Raw genomic sequence first — 20,901 nt, 5'->3', positions numbered from 1 at the left:
GGATTTCTTTGACACCTTCTTCAATTTACAACAAAACCAAAGCATGCAAAATTTAAAACAGCTAAAACGTAGCCATTCCACAGAACAACTAAAACATTCATTGGCAACCATAAACGATTCAACTGATGCATCAAACAGCCCATCATAGGTCCTCCTCTGGGACCCTCTTCCGAAGAAGTTTCAAGGATGGCAAAAGGGAGAGGGCCTTCAGTGGTGGCTCCCCCAATTATGGAATGTCTCAGATGTTAATCATAGCAGGGCCTCTCCAGATTCAGATGTTACAGAGAAATAGAGCTGGGTGTCATCAGAGTACTGGTGACACTTTGCCCCAAGTCTCCTGATGACTGCTCCCAACGGCTTCATATAGACATTGAATAGCGTTGGGGACAAGATGGTGCCCTGTGGCATGCCACAGTTCAGGTGCCATGCTGCTGAAGTATAGTCACTCAATGCTATTCTCTGGAGCCAACCCTGCAAGTAGGAGTTGAACCACTGTAGATCAGTGCCTCCAACTCCCAACTCACGAAGGCAGTCCAGGAGAATACCATGGTCAATGGTATCAAAAGCCGCTGAGAGATTGAGAAGAAGTAATAGGGTCACACTCCCCTTGCCTCTGTCTCGAAGAAGGTCATCCATCAGGGCGATCAAGGCCAATTCTGTCCCAAAGCCAGGCCTGAATCCAGACTGGAATGGATCCAAATAATCAGTTTCATCCAAGATCACCTGCACCTTGCTCAAAAATGGAGTATTTGCGACCGGACGGTAGTTGGCATAAATCTCTGAGTCAAGAGAGGGTTTTTTCAGGAGTGGTCGCACCACTGCCTCCTTGAAAGCAGCAGGGACCACCCCATCACGCAGTGAGGAATTCATCGCTCCCCTGACCCAGTCGGTCGACCCCCACATGGCTAGCTTGAACAAGCCAAGATGGGCAGAGCCTGTGGTGGGTCGAACAGATGCAAGCGTCTTGTCCACGTCCTCAGGCTCCAAAAACTGAAACTGATCCCTCAAAACAGGACAAGACAATGCACTGGTCACCTCATCAGACTCTGAATCAATACCAGCGTTCAAGTCAGCACAAAGGTGAGCAACTTTATCCTCGATGTGTTGATGGGCAACTTCAAGAATCTCTCTTTTTATGGTTCTTTATCTTTAAACCAGACTTGGACTGGAGAGCCCCTCAAACAGAGAATGGTTCTCTGACAGCCCTTCAAATTAGGGGTGTGCACGGACCCCCCACTCCGCTTCACTTTCAGATCCGCCATTTTTGGATCGGGCCGCTCCGCCCCGCCCCCACTCCGCCTGTGCCCACTCCGCTCCGCTCGGAGCTCCGGATCCGGATCGGAGCTCCGTTCCACCCCCCATAGGGGGGTTACCGGGCCCTGCCGCCATCGCCACCCATGCGGCGACGGTGGCAGAGCCCGGTAAGGGACCAAGGGAGAGGGGGACCTTACCTGCCTCCATCCGCGGTCCGTCGCTGTCTTCAATTGAGCCCGCGGTTCCACCAGGAAGTCTGGGCCACAAGCGGCCCAGACTTCCTGCTGGAACCACGGGCTCAATTGAAGACGCTGACGGACCGCAGACGGAGGCAGGTAAGGGAGAGGAGGGCAGGGGGGGGATTACCGGGCCCTGCTGCCGTTGCCGCATGGGCGACAGCGGCAGGGCCTGGTAAACCCCACTTACCTTTCCAGCGGAGCTCCGGATTGAGGCGAAGGATCCGCCTTCACCTAGATCCTCTTCGCTGCGCTACTCCGGCCCCCCAATCCTCTTCGCCTCTGCCTTAAGGGCAGGCGAAGCCCCCCGCTCCGCTCCTGCTTCTACGGTCCGATTAGAAGCGGAGCACATCCCTACTTCAAATACAGGATTGTCCTCTGTAAAAAAAAAAAGGATCACAGGGCCACCCTGAATTGTATATTTGCATTTCAGTGGGTTTTGAGCAGGAGAGCTTCTTGGTGGATTGTGCGCCATAAGCAGAGTGACCATATGAAAAGGAGGACAGGGCTCGTGTATCTTTAACAGTTGCATAGAAAAGGGAACCTGGTGAAATTCTGTCTTCATCACAACAGTTAAAGGTGCAGGAGCTGTACTAGAATGACCAGATTTAACAGAGGGCAGGGCACCTCTAACTTTAACTGTTGTGATGAAGAGGAAATTTCACCAGGTTCCCCATATATACAAATGACACCTGCTGAAAATTCCTTTTCAATACAACTGTTAAAGATACAGGAGCCCTGTCCTCCTTTTCATATGGTCACCCTAGCCCATAAGTCCAATCTGTCTGTCTCCCACTGTCACATTTAATAGCTCTCATTGAACACTGAATTTGCCCTCTCGCTTTGTTGCCTCACAATAAGGCTGACTTTGATCACTTCGCAAAAATCTCTTTGCTGAATCACAGGCCCCTTTTTCGGGGAAGGGGGCAATAGGTCCAATGGCCCTAGGCCTCACTCATGATGGCGACACGTCAACACTGACAAAGAGTACACCCTCGTAATTGAGAACAGGAGGAAACCATCTGGGACTCAGAGGCTTAAAAAGGCCAACCTGGTGCCTGAGGCAGAAAATCTGAATGGAACCCCACCATCACAACCACAGTGATAAAAATATGAAAATAAGCTAAGTAACAACTAGAGGCCTTCAAGAGGCAGCTGGACAACCATCTGTCAGGGATGCTTTAGGGTGGATTCCTGCATTGAGCAGGCGGTTGGACTCGATGGCCTTGTAGGCCCCTTCCAACTCTGCCATTCTACAATTCTGTGATTCTATGAATTGGTATTTAATGTTTCATAAAATAGCTGAGGGAGGGAGGCCACAGGCCTCACCTCACCAGGCACAATGGTAGGCCCGGACCGGCACAGCCCGGCCTCCTTCCCCCCCTTTTTTTCTTTTTGGTTGGTGCCTGTATTGGGCAAGCTATACTTTTGTTTCATGTGTAGCCTTTTCCCCTTTTCTCTATATGTTTTCTTAGCAGCAAATTGAAGTGATAAATAAGGTAACAGATGAGGCCAGAGCCTTAATAAGCTGCTGCATATGGTTTCTCAAACACTTCCTATGGCTCTTAAGGGAATTTTCTTTTTGACAAGTTACTACCCTGACCGAAGCGCCAGGCCTCTGGGAAAAACTAAAGTTTTATTTAAAGTGAGTGTGCCTGTTCAGGCTTTTTCCCCCCTTTCTTTTTTAACCATTGACATTCCTGGTCAGTCATTTGCCTTTCCCGCATGGGGACTGCAGCAGGCCAAAGGGGGTATTCATGGGGTCTGCAGGTCTTGATAAAGCTCTGAGGCGAAGAAAAAGTTGGGCTAAAGTTCTTCAACTACTCCCAGTAGGAGAGGCTGCTCTCCGATTTTATCCAACGAACTATCGTCACTCAGGCAGAGTGAGGCAGCTAATTTGGGGGTCGTAAAAGGGCAGAAAATATTTAATTGCTTAATGTATTATTGTTGTATATTTACGGCCAGGGAGGGGCAGAGGCACTTGTGGAAATTTCTGCCTCAGGGGCCAAAATAACTTGACCAGCAGACTGGGCGGCAGGAACCATTTGCTGCTCCACCTCAGGCAGCAAAACGTTTTATGCCACCCCTGCACCCTAGTATATGAGACCTACTAGATACACATACCTAGAATTATATACCTAGTATAGTATATGTATATGTATCTAGTAGGGGTGTGCACGGACCCCCCCAATCCGCTTCGTGGCCCAATCCGGAAAATCCGGATCGGGGCCGATCCTCTTCGCACCGCTCCGCCCGTCTCCCGCTCCGCTCCGCGGAGCGAGATCCAGCTTCGCCGCCATCACTATATGGACGGCAGCGGCGGCGCAAGGTAAGCCACCCACCCACCCCGCCCCCTTACCTTCCTCCATCGCGGGCTTCAATTGAGGCCCCGGTTGAAGCCGGAAGAGGCCGGCTTCAACCGGGGCCTCAATTGAAGCCCGCGACGGAGGAAGGTAAGCGTCCCTCCTCCCTGCTCCCTTACCTGGCGGCGCCGCCGTCACATGGATGGCGGCGCCGGTGGCGCCAGGTAGGCCAGGCCCCTGCCCCTGCCCCCGCCCCCTTACCTTCCTCCATCGCGGGCTCCAATTGAGGCCCCGGTTGAAGCCGGAAGAGGCTTCGGCCTTCACTTCCGGCTTCAACCGGGGCCTCAATTGATGCCCACGACGGAGGAAGGTAAGTGTCCCTCCTCCCTGCTCCTTTACCTGGCGCTGCCGCCACATGGATGGCGGCACCGGCAGCGCCAGATTAGTCCCCCTCCCCCCCCACTTACCTGCAGGCGAAGCTCCAGATTGAGGCGATCCTCTTCGCCTCGATCCGCAGCCCCCCCCCTCTCTTCGCTTCCGCCTTTTCCGGAGGCGAATTAGGCCACCTCGCTCCTGCTTCTCTGAACCGAAGAGAAGCGGAGCACATCCCTAGTATCTAGTGTGATAGCTTGAGCTTTATCTTAGCATAAGCGAAGCCATGTTGATGCTGGAGTTGAACTGTTAATTTTAAAAAATCTTGTACGGGTGCAGAAATAACATTCATTCTGAGTGAACTTTGAAATGTCAAGTTCCTTTTATAAGACAGACAGGAAAGTTGGGGTCAGCTAGAATTTCCATTTTGGTAAACAAGCTTTCTGTTCATGCTCTAGTTGCTTCTGCCAAACTGGCTAATAAAACAGCTGACAAACGTAGCAAGCCTTAGAGAAGGGTATTCCGTGGCAGGGGTATGTCTTCTCTCCGTTACAATCTGAATTCCTTTCTATCAAATAAAGATGTGTTGGATCATATTAAGAAGTGTCTTCATATTGTTTGGGACACAACACTAGGCTACATTGATCATCCTGTCCCCTTTAGGCCCTGGGACGGCCCTCTATTTGAAGGTGACCTCTATTTGTTCCAAAAATCCATTTAATATATAGTCCTCAAATAGAGGACATATCAGATATTAAACTGATAAGAACAGATACTACACTTGATCTTAGCCAAAAGGCCAAGAAGAGTGTACCTCTGTATTTAAGCTGGTTATCTATACCCAAATATAGGCGGGCATTTTCCCTAGCAAGGCTCAATGCTATGCCTTCTAGGGTAATGGAGGGCAGATTTGGGAAAGTCCCACTATCAGATAGATGCTGCCCCGTAACAACGAGGAGGTGGAATCTATCTCCCATGTATTATTCAACTGCAGCTTCTATCAGGAGGCAAGAAAAGCCCTTATCCATCCTTTCACGCAACGATTACCTGGACGATCGTCCGTGACCCTTATGTCAGTCCTTTTACAGGGTCAAGATAAGCATACCACTGAACAAGTTGCCAAATTTCTTAATCACGCAATCCTTACCAGATCAGTTATGGTGGCATGATTTTCCTTTGCTTCTAGCACAGAACTTTAAGGAGGCTCATGTAATCATACTCTGTTTTAATTTCATGTATTTAAAATATTTATTATGTGTTTTTATATGTTTTTATATGTTTTATTGGTCTGTTGACTGTAATAAAAGGAATTGAACCTCTATTTAATGGGTTGACCAGTCCAGGATCTAATCTACACCAAGCAGGATATTGCAGTATGAAAGCGGTGTATAAAAGGCAGGAGCCACACGACTGCTTTATAGCGGTATTGAAGTGCACTGATAACTGTTGGGGCCCATTGACACAGACCATATTCCTCTTCCACTTTCACAGTGCTCCATCCTGCTTGGTGTGGCTCCTGCCTCTTATATACCGCTTTCATACTGCTTTCATAGTGCAACATCCTGCTTGGTGTAGATTAGGCCCAAGTTTGGTTTGAAGTTACAGAACTATAAGGATAGAGACTCCAGGGGGCTTGGAGTACCCATGAAAAGTGAGCACTTGGACAGTACAGTGAGCAGGCCCACAAATCAGCTATGTTTTGGATTCCTGCTTTGAGCAGGGGGTTGACTCGACGGCCTTATAGGCCCCTTCCAACTCTACTGTTCTATGATTCTAGCAATGCTAGAACTATGATGAGATGCCATGTCTTTCTATTTAAATAATAGTTATTTCTAAATTTTCACCCATACATGTACATTTGAATATGCAAATGTTACAAATTGGTGCCCTCTTTTGCCCCCCTTTTTGGTGATGCATAATTGTTCCTCTTTAATCAAACACCATGGACGGCTCTTTCTTATCAGGATTTGGCCCACCAAGGAGCCCCTGTGTCCCACCTGCCAAGTGGGCTTCAGAGACTTTGCAGGTTCAAGGCTGCCTTGTGGTCTCCAAGACCGCTTTCTTTCAAGATCTCTCAACAACGGGGGAAGCCCAACCTCAGCAACTCAGAGTCTTAGATTAGAGTCTGCTTCAGATTTATTTTGGTCTGATACAACAAAGTTTCAGCAACGTCCACCACAAGACACATATTCCAGGGCAGAGCTTTCCAAACTTTTCATGTTGGTGACACACTTTTTAGACATGCATCATTTCGCAACACAGTAATTCAGTTTTACAAGCAAACCAGAGGTTAAACCAGTGGTTCCCAAACTTTTTCAGGTCACCGCCCCCTTGGTTCCACAAACTCATGCCCAGTGCCCCCTACCCTACACTATAAAAATCATTATTCAGAATAGTGGTTTTCAACGACCCACTAAGGAAGATAATAACAAAATTCAAAACAGTAACAATTAATTGAAGATTTATTCAAAATCCAATTACATTTTTTTTAGTTTATGCAATTAAACATAATTGATGAACTTGATGCAGTGATATCATCTTTTCGAAATCTGATAGTCATTTAGCAAGAATATTAGATATCACATTTAGTAACTAGGGTAGAGTACCTCACTATTCTGTAAATTCTTAACGTGATGGATGGGCTTTATAAAGTGATAGCAGTTTCCCAATGTCTGGTTTAAAGTCACTTAACATGAGTCTTAAATCACCACGTTTAGTAATCTGGAGTCGATTTCTTTGTTTGGAGAGAAGTAGGCAAACCGCATTAAAACCACATTCCACCAAATATGATGTTGGAAATGCAACCAGGAGCTTCTGAACCACTCTCCATAGTGCAGGAGAGTGATCAGAAATTTCCTTCTGTAACCAAAACTCCTGGTATGGAAAAACCACCTTGAGCGCCCCCCTGCCGCCCCCCTTGCCTCTTAACGCCCCCCTATACAATCCCACCGCCCCCAAGGGGGCAGTACCGCCCACTTTGGGAACCACTGGGTTAAACTAACCCCTTATAAGAGATACGAACACATACATAAATTGTAATAACGAAATGCATGGGGACGCAACATATCTCATGAAAACCTTTCATTTATATTTTTTAAAATATATGATTTGCAAGATAATAACATACATTTCCAAGACTTTTCACATTGAACCAATTTTGTCGAGCTGCGATCGAGCGGCGGTTGAGACGGTGTTCTATCAAAAAACTGGACCCGTGGGATTTCTCGAATGCGTCACTTCAGGTGCAGCTGCGTCAGCAGAAGTGATGCGGAATCAGCTGTTTCGACCCGATTATGCATACTGCGCATGCGCAGTACCTGTATGATCCCTCGACCGTGGTGTGCATACACGGATACGATGGAAGGGGGATATACTAGTGCACCGTACTAATCGGCACCGTTGCTGCGTAAAAATGCATGCAAGTTGGTATTGCTTATTTCACATAGACTCAGAGGTTTCTCGCTATGTTCGCTTGACACACCTACACATTGCAGCTGATGCACTAACGTGTCACGACACACAGTTTGGAAAGCTCTGTTCTAGGGGTTCCAGATGACTTCAGGACTGGATGCCTATCATGGCTGAGTCTTCTTCTTGTTAGCAGAACTCGGATTACAGGCTAAAGTGTTAATGTGTACCTGAACAAGGTGGGAGGGGATTGCTGGGATGCTTCCTTTACCCTTTCCTGTCTCCTCCCTCTACTTCCTTCTTCTTTTTTCCTGCCTGCATGGACTGCTGACCTCACGGCTGACCTCAGCCATCCTACCCTAGGATGGAAAATTACTTGTCCCTGAAGTAAAACTTCTCTTAAACCAACACTGGAGCGTTTCTTTTGTCGACACAAGTGACTACTCACAGGGAGCTGGTTTGGACTACAATATCATCATCCTATACCAGAACCACTGTGCCATGGATGAGCAGGACAGCTTGAGACCAGGAAGGCTGACACATTTTCCTTGCTGTGACCTTTTTAACAGTTGCATATATGAAGGCAGACACTTAAGAGGTAAAACTTTTTGCATCACTTTATTTCCATGCCGGGGGGTGGGGAACCCTCCCTTGCTTAATTTCTAGCAGAGCCATTTAAAAAAAGAAAAGTTGGCAATCTTAGGAAACAAAGATGCTGGACTCTAGGAAGGGACCCCCACCCCACCCCACCCCACCCCACAGCCAGCCCCCACACCCATCACAGTTGTTTCCCCATTGTTTTCATCCCAAAGATAATCTGTTCTGATCTTACAGCCAGCTCCTTCCTTGAAATAATTCAGACTAAACCATAAGCAAGTGCAGGACATTTCATTACTATGTGCACCCAGGTGTTTTTTTTTAAAGGCAAATATTTATTGAATATCAATCATAAAGGACATTATTATTATTAGGGCTGTGCTCGGACCCCCCCCCCCCCGATCCGCAACTTCCAGATTGGGTCCACTCCGCTTCACGCCGATTCGCCAGTGGTCCGCTTCACTTCGCTGCGGAGCTCCGGATCCGAATCGGAGCTCCGCAGCGGTGTCGGCGGTGCCAGGTAAGGTCCCCTCCCTCCTCCCCCCTTACCTGCGTCTGTCCAGCAGCTGCTTCAACTGAGCCCGAGGACTCAAACAGGAAGACCAAGCCACGGACGGACCACAGACGAATGCAGGTAAGACCCTTCCCCCCTGCCGCCTGGGGCCTACACTTCCGGGTTGAGCCACGGGCTCTAGTGAAGCCGGCGACGGGCCGTGACGGACCAGGTAACACCCCCCTGCCCCCTTACCTCTTTTTTGGAGCTCCAGATTGAGGCGAAGAATCCGCCTTCATCTTGATCCGCTCCGTGATGCTTCACTGCCCCCCCTGATCCTCTTCACCTCCACCTTAAGGGGAGGTGAAGCACCCCAATCCGCTTCTGCTTCTCGAACCTGAAGAGAAGCGGAGCACAGCCCTAATTATTATTCATTTATTTATTAAACACTGAATGCACTGATGTCCTACTCCATAGTCAGAGGGCAGCCGGAAGACTGTTCCCACTGTGCTTGGATCTCCCTATGGATCCCTACTCAATGCCCCTCTCAATTAGCCGCTTATTGCTTGAGACATTAGGGTGTGCCAGGCCACACCTGGCACACCCCTTGCGCGCACCTATGGACTAAACTCAGTTTTGATCTCCACGTGCCTCTGATCAAACTCCTTTTTCTGCTTTCAAATGCAAACAGTCTCTCTCCCTCTCTGTGCAGAGTGAAGTATTTCTACTAGGCTGCCTTTCCCAAACGTGTCCAATTAAACCAGCCGAACTCTTACTTGGCAGGGTTAAGTTCTCCCAGATGGCAGAAGCGATCATTAATTCATGGCATGCTGAGATAAGACTGTTCAGCTGCCAGCGATATCACCTGCCCGTCGTGTTAACCTTTCTGTGCAAATACAGATTTTTAAAGAACGAAATTTGTTCCCCGTCATCGGTATATGTTGTTCTCTGGATGCAGGGTGGTGGAGAGGAGTTGGATGTGTAAGCAAAAAAAGGAAGGGTACAACTACCCTTTGAGCTGGAGTGCTGGCTGAAGTGTTGGACAATGAGTGTCATCACACGGGGAAAATCGCATTTATTTACCAAGGCCTCGTCCAGCTTCAAGCCGGGGTCTCAATTGAAGCCTGTGACGGACCGTGACGGACACAGGTAAGGGGGCAGGGGGGTTGACCTACCTGGCGCCACCGGCGCCACCATCCATGTAGCAATGGCGGTGATGGAGCCAGGTAAGGGGGCAAGGGAGGAGGGAGGCTTACCTGCGTCCATCGCGGTCCGTCGCACAATTCAATTGAGGCCCCGGTTGAAGCCCAAAGTGAAGGCCGAGGCCTCTTCCAGCTTCAAGCCGGGGCCTCAATTGAAGCCCGCGACAACAGACACAGGTAAGGGGGTGGGGGGTTGGCTTACCTGGCGCCGCCAGGGACGGGCGGATTAGCCCGAAGAGGATCAGGAGGTCCGTGCACAACCCTAATTTCTTATACTTCTTTACTTTTAAACTGGAATGGACCAGACGGTCATAAGAGCAAAGAACATTGGATACTGCCTTATACTGAGTCAGACCCTTGGTCCATCTTGCGCACTATGCCATGGTGAGGCCGCTCACCCCTTTGAAGCAAGCAGTTAGTGAGCACGTTTAAACCGTGGTTATGTAGCCACCATGGTTAGGAATGGTTCACACAACACACTTAGTCATGGTTCACATGACACACTAAGCTCAAAATGCTTCACCATCATTGTTTAACAGGTTGTCTGAACGGGGCCACTGACTGGCAGCGGTTTTCCATGGTTTCTGGGAGGAGGGTTTTTTTTCCCTGGAGATGCCAGAATTGCAACCTGCGTCCTTCTGCATCTTCCCAAATAGTTCTTCAAATTAAGGACACTTCTCTGGCAGCCTGTCAAATAGAGGATTGCCCTCTCTAAAAGAGGACACATGGCCACCCTACCTTGTGAAAACTGATTTTGCAACAGCTCTTGTTCGAAGGTTTTGTAACATGTAAGAATAGAGGTGTTGAGGTGGCTTTTCAAAGTTGTGGTATGAATGCATTGTTATTTAGCTTCCCAGCCCTTGATCAGTCTTCCCCAATTTGGTGTTCCCCAGATACTTTGGACCTCAGCTCCCATGAGGCCTCACTAGCATGGCCAAGAGTCAGGAATGCTGGGAGTTGTTGTCCAACATATCTAGAGGGCACTAGTTGAGGAAGGCTGCCCTAGGCGCCCTGGTCTGGGTGGGACCAGGCTACCGGAAGGACGGCTTACTCCTGCATGAAACTAAGGGCTCATCTACACCAAGCAGGATATTCCACTATGAAAGCGGTATACAAAAGGCAGGAGCCACACTACCGCTTTATAGCAGCATTGAAGTGCACTGACAACTGTTGGGGCCCATTGACGTATACCATATACTGCTTTCATACCACTTTTATGGTGCTATATCCTGCTTGGTGTAGATGTGTCCTGGGCCCCAACAGTTGTCAGTGCACTTCAGTACCACTATAAAGCAGTAGTGTAGATCCTACAGTGCAGTTCAGTACCGCTATAAAGCAGTCGTGTGGCTCCTGCCTTTTATATACTGCTTTCATAGTGGAATATCCTGCTTGGTGTAGATGAGCCCAAACTGACAACTGAGGTGCTTATGGGATGCCCTTTTCCAGGTGCTCTCACCTGTGCCGCTCAGATGGTTGGCTACTGCAAAGAGAGAGGTTTCTCTGGTTGTAACCTGAACAAACACCCTCCCAGGTTAGCTACGCCTGTCCTGTTTATCCAGACTTTGGGTGGATAACTGCGACGTTACACCTATACTAGGCCTGCTGCATAAACCCTTTTCAGGCCAAGCGCCACCACTTGAAAACCTGAGCTATGATTCCCCTAGCTAACAGGTTAAACATAGGATCTGTTTTTAAAGGTACTGTGGGTATATTCTGGTGTGGGTGTTTGATAACTGTGGCCTTAGCTAGACCTACCTGTTATCCCGCAACGGAGGAGGGAAGATCTCACGTTGTGTTTTACGCGAGATCCCTCCTCTGTCTACACGTGACGCACGACGACCTCAGAAGGAGCAGTGTCACGCCCGCCATTTTTAATTTTTTTAAAGGAACAGCAGCGCACAAACACTCGTGCACAAAAGGTAAGCATTTTTTAAAAAAATAATTTAATTTCCCTGCTCCCCCCACCCTACCCCCGATGGGCGCCGTGCACCTGAGGAGCTCTGCGCCCCGTGCGTGGCGCAGGAATCACGAGGAATCACGCAGAGCCGAGTCAAGCCACAGCACCCAGCCACACATTCAACAGTCTCAGGCTCAGCCCGGGACCACAGAAAAATCGGGGCCAAAGGCGAGGGCAAGATCCCAGGGCAAAGGCGGGATCATTCCTCCCGGATCCCAGGATCCCCCGTGCGTCATGTGGACGCACAGGGACGATCCCGGGGTTCGCCCTGGGATAAAGCCCTGTCTAGCTATGGCCTGTGAGGCAGGTAAATAATGCCAAGCTGACATGTGGTAATGAATAGCCAACAAAATAATAATAATAAGTTTATTGTAATGTTAAAAGCTTCAAATGAAAATATAATGCTTCCAATCCTGCCTAATCCAAACTCCCCACCAACCAACCACCTCTCTTTCTCTCTCTCTTTCTCTCTCCACGCCAGTCCTAAATCCCTAGCAATTAATCTCCTCTCACTCCGCAGCAATTCCCACACAACAACAACTTTAACTCCCTGCTACTCCCCTCAGTCACTCTTTATATACGCCTTCCCCCCCCCGCACCCTACCTATTACATCACAAACCACACCCACTCAGTTCTAACATTCCATACTCACCAAACATACCAAACTAGATATATACAAGATACTCGATTGTCGGGCAACGCCACAATAATTCTTGCGGTTAATTTTATTTTGTTGTATGGTTTAATTTCTTCCTTCGTTATGTTTATGCATGAATGAGCTTGTGGAGCTTGTTTTCTGGTGGTTGAATTATTTAATTGCTGCTTTTCATTTGTAGCATTGTATAATGTTGTGCTTTCGTTCTTAGAATCATAGCATTTCAGATTTGGAAGAAACCCTGGAGTACATCTAGCCTGACCCCTTGCTCAGTGCACGAACCTTGCAACTATGGCTTTCTCCAGCTGGACGGCCTCTTTGCTCCTTTCTACTTTTATGTTTGCATTTATTTATTTATTTATTATTTATTACATTTTTATACCGCCCAATAGCCGAAGCTCTCTGGGCGGTTCACAAAAATTAAAACCATAATAAAACAACCAACAGGTTAAAAGCACAAATAGAAAATACAATATAAAAAGCACAACCAGGATAAAACAACGCAGCAAAATTGATATAAGATTAAAATACAGAGTTAAACCAGTAAGATTTAAATTTAAGTTAATATTAAATGTTAAAAAGAGAGAGAAAAAGTCCGGTTATCAAACCTCAGAGTTCCAGTGACCTAAAAGTCCCCGTGCTGCATACACCCCAGATCTGATAGCATCTCTTCTCCCAGGCATTTTAAGCAGCATTTAATAACGTTAAGTTTGTTTTTAATGGACCCCAGAATTGTTGTTTTAAATGGATACTGTTGTTGTTTTTATACTGTTTTTATGTTTTTTTAAATTTTTGTGTACTTTTAATGTTTACTATTTTTAATTGTTGTAAACCGCCCAGAGAGCTTCGGCTGGGGGGCGGTATATAAATGTACTAAAATAAAATAAAATAAATAAATAAAATACTGAGTGAATAAAAAGGACTTCAGCTAGTGACGAAAGGAGTACAGTGTAGGCACCAGGCGGACCTCTCTGGGGAGCTCGTTCCACAACCGGGGTGCCACAGCAGAGAAAGCCCTCCTCCTATCATTTGTATGATATTTGATACTTTTTTTTAAATGTTGTTAAGGCACCCTGACTGTCATTTGGCAGAAAGGCAGCCTATGGTTTTTTAACTGAATAAATAAATTCATTATTGTTGTATGATTTCTAGGGTGACCGTAAGGAAAGGAGAACAGAGCTCCTGTATCTTTTAACATTTGCATAGAAAAGGGAATTTCAGCAGGTGTCATTGGTATGCAGGCAGCACCTGGTGAAATTCCCTCTTCATCACAGCAGTAAAAGCTGCAAGCACTATACTAGAGTGACCAGATACAAAAGAGGGCAGGGCTCCTGCAGCTTTAATGGTTGTGATGAAGAGGGAATTTCGCCAGGTGCTGCATGCCTACAAAGGACACCTGTTGAAATTCCCTTTTCTATGCAACTGTTAAGGAGCCCTGTCCTCCTTTTCATAGGGTCACCCTAACTGATTTGCCATTGGTCTTAATTTCTTTAATATATAAAAACACAAAAGGCTTGCAGCATGAGACATGAGACCAAATGTGCATTTAGTCTAGCAACCTCTTTCCCACAGTGACCAGTCAGACTCGGAAGTTGCAGCTAGTGCAAAATGCAGCAGCTAGACTGCTGGTGGGATTGTAAGCCTACGCGGCAGGGTCTTGCTATTTACTGTGTAATCTGTACAGCACCATGTACATTGATGGTGCTATATAAATAAATAAATAAATAAATAAATAAATAAATAATAATAATACATCTTACAGAGACCACATAACACCGGTCTAAAAGGAGCTGCACTGGCTGCCTATACGCTTCCGGTCGGAATTCAAGGTGTTGATAATGACGTTTAAAGCCCTAAACAGCTTGGGACCTCGATACTTGAGAGAGCGCCTCTCCTTATATATGCCTGCCCAAGACCTCAGATCTGTTGGAGGAGCCCTTCTCCGCATCCCACCAGCACAACACATTCGCTATGTTGGGACAAGGGAGAGGGCCTTCTCTGTGGTGGCACCCTGACTGTGGAATGCCCTCCCCTTGGAGGCCCGACTGGCACCAACGCTTGGAGGCCCGACTGGCACCAATGCTGAAGTGAAAACATGGCTTTTTAACAAAGCTTTTAATGGTTGAATTCACTTGGCACATTGTTTTAATTGTTTTAATAGTTTTACTGCTTTTAAATTATATATCGCTTTAACTTGGTTTATGGTTTAATTTGTTTTTAGCTGTGTATATTTACTGTTTTTATATTGTATGCTTTTATCTGTACGCCGCCCTGAGATCTTAGTGATATAGGGCGGGATATAAATGTTTTAAATAAATAAACAACAACAACAACAACAACAACAAAAATAATAATAATAATAATAATAATAATAATAATAATAATAACAACAACATTTATATAGTGCTTTGAAGTGTTCAAAGGCCTTCATAATGCCTTACCACGTGGGGGCCAGTGTGAAGCAGTGTTTAGAGTATTGGACTGGGCGTCTGGAGATCCGGGTTCTAGTCTCCACTCGGCCATGGAAACCCACTGGGAGACTTTGGGCCAGTCACAGACTCTCAGCCCAACCCACCTCACAGGGTTGTTGCTGTGAGGATAAAATAGAGAAGAGGAGGGGGATTATGTACACCGCCTTGGGTTCCTTGGAGTAAAAAAAGTGGGATATAAACGTAAGAAAGAAAGAAAGAATATAAAGGCCTTAGGTCACTTTAATCACCTCTGCAGCTGGGCAAAGAGCCTGCGGAGTTTTCACAAGGCATTGCCAGCTGTACTAATGCAGGCATAGGGGCTAGAAACATGATTTATTTATTTTTGAAAACAAGCCCCTCGGTATTATTTAGTATTGTTGTGATTAGCACCGTATCAACATGTGTTAAAGGGCAGCTGTTTGGCTTTGTCAGAAAGCTCAATGCTGCTCCATCCACTAAATCCCTCACTTGACTAGTTGTGATTGCCATCTTTTCAGCTAACCTGGTGGCAGAAAAAGCAGTTTGATCTGCAGCAATTAAAATATTGCCCCCCTTTTAATCTACAGGCTGAGAAAAGCTTTACCTGCTCATTCCGTCCTATCACGCCAACGTTAAAGGCGCAGCTGCAGAAGCCAGCTGAAACATTGGCAATCCGGTGTGCCGCTATGCCAGAAACATAAAGACGTTGACAGCCTTGACTATCACACCTCCACTTGCCCCCAATTTTTCATAACTGCTGAGCTCCTGCCGCTTCTCATCCGTTTAATCAGGGCCCTTGGCTCTTTCGCACATCACAAAGCACAGCTGGATCCAGCTGTGACTTAAACTATATGGGATTTCCAGAAGAGATAACTGTGTATTGTTAGCACCACTGGGAGGACTGGAAATTATGTTTGCTCCAAAAACAATTGCCTTGCCGGTGCTTCAGGAAAGACGAACTGTATTATGTTTTTCTCTCCATTTGTTATTTTCCCATCAAACGAAATGGCAAGAAATGCTCACTTCCTTTCTCCTCTTTATCAGTATAATAGATGGAAAACAATATACCTTCCTGCGTGCATGGATGCTCTTGTTAACTCTTTGGCCATCAGCCGTAAACAATAGGGGAGGATTTGTGGTTGCCAGTTCAAAGGGATGAGAGGTCAAAGATCTTTCAGAGGCAGAGGGCAGAGGGAGGGTTTCCCACTTTAATGGGCCCTGCTCCTGTACCGTTAAGAGTAGGGTGACCCTATGGAAAGGAGGGCAGGGCTCCTGTGTCTTTCACAGTTGCATAGAAAAGGGAATTTAAGTAGGTGTCATTTGTGGGCATGCAGCACCTAGTGAAACTCCCTCTTCATCACAGCAGTTAAAGCTGCAGGAGCCCTGCCCACTTGACCAGGTACAAAAGAGGGCAGGGCTCCTGTAGCTTTAACTGCTGTGATGAAAAGGGGACTTCCCCAGGCGCGGTATGCAGACAAATGACACCTGCTGAAATTTTCTTTTCTATACAAGTGTTAAACATACAGGTGCCCTGTCCTCCTTTCCATATGGTCACCCTATGAGTGCCTGTAATTTATGTAAAAATGGAGGTAATTAAGGAAAAAAACCACAAGGGCAAGAGATTTCCCCCTTTCCTCCCATTTATTAATTTGTGGGTTTGCTCTTTCTTCACCGATTTCCTCTTCTGCAGTCTGGCTGAATTACTATAATTTCTGAAATTAATTGCAAAATTGGTGCATGTGTTGTGTACAGCAGCATTCAGCTCCTTCCATTCCTTTGTGTCTTTTGCCCCTCTCTGTTACCAACAGGCATTGATGAAACACTGCAAAAAAAAAGTAGTTTTTTGCATGATGGTGCACATGATTGCATCAAGGTTCTTTTGGTCAGGTTTCATTGATGGGTACCCGTGCTTTTGTGTAGCGGTGTGCACGGACCCCCCGATCCGCCCCACGGGCCGATCCAAAAATTTCGGATCAGGCCCACTCCACGCCGCTCCGCCCATAGTCCGCTCCTCTTCGCCGCGGAGCTCCAGCTCCGAATCAGAGCTCCGCAGTGGAGGGGAGTGGCGCCAGGTAAGGCCCCCTCCCTCCTCTCCCTTACCTGCAGAGCCCGGTAAGGGACCAAGGGGGAGGGGGGCCTTACCTGCGTCCGTCCGCGGTCCCTCGGCTTCTTCAATTGAGCCCGTGGCTTAACCAGGAAGTCTGGGCCGCAAGAGCGGCCTAGACTTCCTGGTTGAGCCGCGGGCTCAATTGAAGAAGCCAAGGGACCGCGGACGGACGCAGGTAAGGGAGAGGAGGGGGGGTTTACCGGGCCCTGCCGCTGTCGCCGCATGGGCGACAGTGACAGCGGCAGGGCCCGGTAAACCCCACTTACCTTTCTTGCGGAGCTCCAGATCGAGGTGAAGGATCCGCCTTCACCTCGATCCTCTTCGCAACGCTCCGCCGGCCCCCCAATCCTCTTCGCCTCCACTTTAAGGGGAGGCGAAGCACCCCGCTCCGCTTCTAATTCGCCGGTTTGATTAGAAGCGGAGCACATCCCTACTTTTGTGCATTGGTAGAATATAATATAAAAACCTTTAGCTTAAAATGCACTGAAACCAAAAAATTTTTTTTAAAAAAATAGCCAAGGTAAAAGCCAGCAGCCAGCGCAAATTTCTGAAACTACACCAAAAAACTTTTTAAACCTGAAGGTAAAACACCAAACAAAAACCATCTTGATTAAACTGTTTATATATGATCATATCACTTACACTCCTTTTTTTTACAGTGTTTCATCACTGCACATGGGTGCCCTGGTAATATAGAACAGAGACATGGAAAGACTTGACCGCTTAAAACCTTTTGCTATAATTGAATCCCTACCCACACTAATAGTAAAGCCACCCATGCACAAGGGAGTGGGTGGGCAGGCGTGGAGGGGGGGATGTCAACGTTTGCAGAACTAGCCCCCTTCCCCCCAAAAAAACCCTTTAGAATCACACACTTGGGGATGCACCCAAGGCCAGATCTACACCTTGTGTCGAATCATACGAATGTGGAATAAAAACAAGAAGTAACACTACGAAAGCGGTATATGGAATGTAAATTGTGCCCTGTAAAACACCCCTATAAAAACAATAGTTTAGATCCAGCCTAAGTCCAGTGAAGTTTAAGCAAGCTCAGTAGGCACAAAAAGCTGACTTTTGGAAGATGGGGGGCGGGGGGAGAGACTGAAAATCTGTGGTGGGGGGGATAGATTGGAGATCGCACAGTGCGATATGGCTGCAAGAAAGGCCAGTGCTATTTTGGGCTGCATTAATAGAAGTATAGCTTCCAAATCATGTGAGGTGCTGGTTCCTCTCTATTCAGCCCTGGTTAGGCCTCATCTAGAGTATTGCGTCCAGTTATTATTATTATTATTATTATTTATTTATATAGCACCATCGATGTATATGGTGCTGTACAGATAACACAGTAAATAGCAAGACCCTGCCGCATAGGCTTACAATCTAATAAAGTTGTAGTAAACAATAAGAAGGGAAGGAGAATGCAAACAGGCACAGGGAAGTGTAAACAGGCACCGGGAAGGGTGAAGCTAACAGTATAGAGTCAGAACAAACTCAAAGTTTAAAAGCTATAGGGAAAAGAAAAGTGTTTAGCTGTGTTTTAAAAGCTGTGATTGAGTTGGTAGTTCTCAGGTGTTCTGGAAGAGCATTCCAGGCATGAGGGGCAGCAGAGGAAAATGGACGAAGCCGAGCAAGGGAAGTAGAGACCCTTGGGCAGGCAAGAAGCATGGCATCAGAGGAGCGAAGAGCACGAGCGGGGCAATAGTGTGAGATGAGAGAGGAGAGATAGGCAGTTCTGGGCACCACGCTTCAAGAAGGACGCAGACAAGCTGGAGCGTGTTCAGAGGAGGGCAACCAGGATGATCAGGGGTCTGGAAACAAAGCCCTATGAAGAGACACTGAAAGAACTGGGCATGTTTAGCCTGGAGAAGAGAAGATGGAGGGGAGACATGATAGCACTCTTCAAAGACTTAAAAGGTTGTCACACAGAGGAGGGCCAGGATCTCTTCTCGATCCTCCCAGAGTGCAGGACACGGAATAACGGGCTCAAGTTAAAGGAAGCCAGATTCCAGCTGGACATCAGGAAAAACTTCCTGACTGTTAGAGCAGTCTTCCAACTCTGCTATTCTATGATTCTATATAAGACATCGTGAATAGACTCACTCCATCCTGCAGGTCCCAGTTGTATCTTTATATCTTCCGAGGGACGGGTGGGCCAAAAGTAGATTAGCATCTACAGGTTGATTTAGCAAGAATTAAACATCCCCGCCTCTCTTGCTTTGGTTGCCAAACAAAGAAAATTGGTGTTTTGAGCAAGGCTGGCTGGGGGATTGGGGGGAGGAACCAGGAATGGATTCTTAAAAAAATCTGAGAAACTCGTTCTGATAATGAAAACTAATTCCTGGGCAGAGCCTGCACTGCAAGGTATTCTATTTTTAATTTGTTACGTTTATGCCCCCACCTTTTCTCCAAGGAAACCAAGGCAAGAGTACATGATCCTCCTCCTCTCCACCCTGTCCTCACAACAACCCGGTGAGATAGGCTAGGCCAAGAGTTCGTGTCTCGCTTAAAATCACCCGGTACGCCACATGGCCGAGCGGGGAATAGAACCTGGGTCTCCCGAGTCCCAGTCCAGCACTATAGCCACAACACCACATAGGGTCTCTGCCCTTTATCCTCCTTTAAGAACATCAGAAGAGCCATGCTGGATCAGACCATGGGTCCATCTAGTCCAGCACTCTGTTCACACAGTGGCCAACCAGCCGTTGGCCAGGGATGAACAAGCAGGACATGGTGCAACAGCACCCTCCCTCCCACCCATGTTCCCCAGTAACTGGTGCACACAGGCACCATCATTAAGTATACATCTGCTCCACTGAGCCACTACATCAATACTTGGCGGATCGCAAGATCTAGTGAAAAAGATTGCAGTAGTAGCAGATCCCATAAGCCTGAAATCTGCCCACCCCTCCTCCATCAAGGCACTGGGTGAGGCTGCCGTTGCTATGCCTTACAGCTGTTCTTTTCACCCACATTCCTCCCCTACCTGCAGTGGTCATGTGTTCTCTTTTACAGAGGACAGTCCTCAATTTGAAGGTGTCTTGTCTTCATTTTGAAGGACTCTCCAGTCCAAATCTGGTTTAAAGAACCATAAGAAGGGAGATGCCTGAAATTAAGTGCTGGTATTGACATTTAATAGGGTGACCATATTTGGGAAACCAAAAAAGAGGACACCTAGTGTGTGTGTGTGGGGAAGCAGCTTTCCGAGTCCTGCAGAAAGTACGTTATTCCCCCGCCACCTTAAAGAACCCGATTGGCGTGGAGGAAGGGAAAGGATTTCATTCTGCACCACCACCATCCACTCCAATTGGGGCCTTTTCTATAATGTCCACGAATGACCCACTTTCCCCTTTAAGACCTCAATTGGAGCTCGGGGTGAGAGGAATGATGTGCCTCAAGAAAGCATGTCATTCCCTCCTGCCATGCTAATGGCAGCCTTAAAGGGGAAGGTGTGTCATTCCAGGACATTATTGAAAATTATAGAAAATCCCCCCTGACACCATGGAAAGAACAAAAACCAGGACAAATCCGGGGAAATCCTGACAGTTGGTCACCCTACATTTAAAGCCCTAAACGGCTTGGGGCCAGGCTATCTGAAGGAACGCCTCCTTCCATATGTACCTGCCTGGACCCAAAGGTCATCCTCAGGGGTGCTTCTCCGCGAGCCCCTGCCAAAGGAAGTGAGGCAGGTGGCTACCAGGAGGAGGGCCTTCTCTGCTGTGGCACCCCGGCTGTGGAATGAGCTCCCTAAGGAGGTTCGCTTGGCACCTACATTAGATGCTTTTAGATGCCAGGTGAAGACCTTTTTATTCTCCCAGCATTTTAACAGTCTATAAATAAATTTTAACTTGGTGTTTTAAATTCGTAAT

The 20,901-nt window shown here is 47.3% G+C and overlaps 1 pseudogene; it reads right to left on the bottom strand.

Moving 5' to 3' along the window:
- Positions 1–4,849: 4,849 nt before the first annotated feature.
- LOC134393863 (U2 spliceosomal RNA) lies at positions 4,850–4,976 on the bottom strand (annotated as a pseudogene).
- Positions 4,977–20,901: the final 15,925 nt, after the last annotated feature.

The sequence above is a fragment of the Elgaria multicarinata genome, chromosome 2 (assembly GCF_023053635.1).
Source record: "Elgaria multicarinata webbii isolate HBS135686 ecotype San Diego chromosome 2, rElgMul1.1.pri, whole genome shotgun sequence".
Classification (NCBI taxonomy): Eukaryota; Metazoa; Chordata; class Lepidosauria; order Squamata; family Anguidae; genus Elgaria; species Elgaria multicarinata.
The sequence above is the reverse complement of the archived record's forward strand: the minus strand, read 5'-3'. Positions and strand labels throughout refer to the sequence as shown.